This window comes from Poecilia reticulata, chromosome 4 (genome assembly GCF_904066995.2).
Source record: "Poecilia reticulata chromosome 4, P_reticulata-male-v2, whole genome shotgun sequence".
Classification (NCBI taxonomy): Eukaryota; Metazoa; Chordata; class Actinopteri; order Cyprinodontiformes; family Poeciliidae; genus Poecilia; species Poecilia reticulata.
Window position 1 is genome coordinate 20803841 of NC_088833.1, and position 2029 is coordinate 20805869.

Below are 2029 nucleotides of genomic sequence, written 5' to 3' on the forward strand. Positions count from 1 at the left end.
TAGCTGTTTTGTTCTCCTTGTTTCATCAAGACTGTGCACTGGAGCGTGACAGAAGATGCATTTCTGTCTTTTTTTTCCTATTTTTGTTTAAAAGAATGTTTTCTTAGTCTTTAGGCTTTTCTGGCATTCTTGGAATAAATGCCTCCCATGGTTTAATGAGGAATATCCCATAATGACTTGAATGAATAATTGTCTGATAAGTAAATGGGTCTTTATTTACACTTCTTGGATGCGCTGTTTGGTCACTTGTTGGCCTTTTAGCTGCTGTGTTGAACAAAGGAGAAGGTTCAAATTAGGTTTTTTTTTTTTTATTTAAGCCAGTAACAAGGACTGCGGTGTGTCCCGGCCTCCCCTCTGTCTGCTGCCACGGTGGGAGCTGTGGGAAACGGAGACAGATGGAGGGTCAGCTCCAGCCACTCTCCTTCTTCTGCTCAGACGAAGCGCAGCTGCAGCGGGCTGTCCCCCCTCGTACAAGGCACAGCGAGTGCAGGCTGACCCGCTGCAGACAAAAACAAATCTGCAACCCTTTGACACGGACGCGCCTTCTTGCTGAACGGTGCCAAGCCACAACGATGGGGGAGTCGGTACGAAGCAGTCTGGCAGCTGCCGGTAGAAGGTTCTGCTGCACGTGGCTGACAGAAGGCGCAAGAAAAGACAGATTATCATCCATGTTCCATTGACCTGTGACAGAGATGATCAGCTCGCTGCCATTCACAGATCGCAGCAGTTATCTGTCTAAATGCTGGTTTTGCGTTCAGGGAGAAACTGATGTGCGCCGAATTGGCATTTAAAGTGCAGAGGATTCGATGAAGCCTTACCGTGTTTAAATCTAACTAGTAAATGATGCAGAGACGGGAGAAACCTCTCCGTTTTAGTATGCAAGCGAGGTTTTTCAATATCCTTCCTGCAGTGGTGCCTTTTCACAGATTTATGCCGTATTCCCCTGATCTTGAGTTTATTCCTGTTGGCTGTTTTCTGCTGCGGGTTGACGTTTCTGCTTGGATTCACTCGGCGAACATTCAAGGACAGAGCAGCTTCTGCCAAATGCCAGTAATAAATATCCGCCCCGACCGACAAATCATATTTACGGTGTGTCAGCGATGCCGACGGCTGCTTGACTGATGCTAGCCCACGGCCTCATCTCAGGCATCCCTCTTCTGCTGCACCAGCACCACCTAATGTGCCACAATGGACTCCAAGGTTTTTTTTTTTTTATCCAGATGTTGTGATCTATGTTCAGATTAACATATGCAAACAGTTGGGTTCAAATGAATAGCAGCAACATCACAAATCAGATCAGTCACTGTTTTTGGTAGAAATATGGAAAACAAATTGCTAATAGGAGAAATAAAAACTCAACAGTCGACAATGCATGCTGCTCTCTGTAACTGAATCAATATTTTTGGCTAAATTATAAGAGCGGATTCCAAACAGTGAATCATTTTGTTCCAAAAATTAACAGGTTTGAAACAAACAGGTGTCAAACAGGATGAAGGTAGAAAGTTTTGTACCTGCAGACGGGTCAGTTCAGACTTTGTTCAGAAGAACAACATACTTTGACTTAATAGTGGATTGGAGAGATTCAGAAGTCAAGAAAATGATAGTCTGCTCAGCTAAAATATACCTAACGCTTTGGAAACAAAAACCAGAAAAAAAGTAGAAGAAAACAGGAAAGCACTGTTAAAAGAATAACCACAATCACAAAAGTGAGCCAGTAATTAGCTGGTCTACAGTTTTCTGTCAATACTGTAACATTTGCTGCACTGCTAGATTTATACAACAGGCTTTACAAAGTTGATCTGAGCAAACACAGATTCAGGAAAGAGGCCCTGACTGCTGCAGTCAAGTCAGCAGAAATGTCCTCCACTCCAATAAATATCCGTGGCTCATCCTGCAGAACGGCGCTTTATTATTATTCCAAACGGGAGCGAGAGCGCCGGGCATCACAAGACGATGGACATGCTGCAATGTGCTCAGATATAGAATATACTAATATACTAATCTCGAAATCAAAAGTCAAACAGACAAG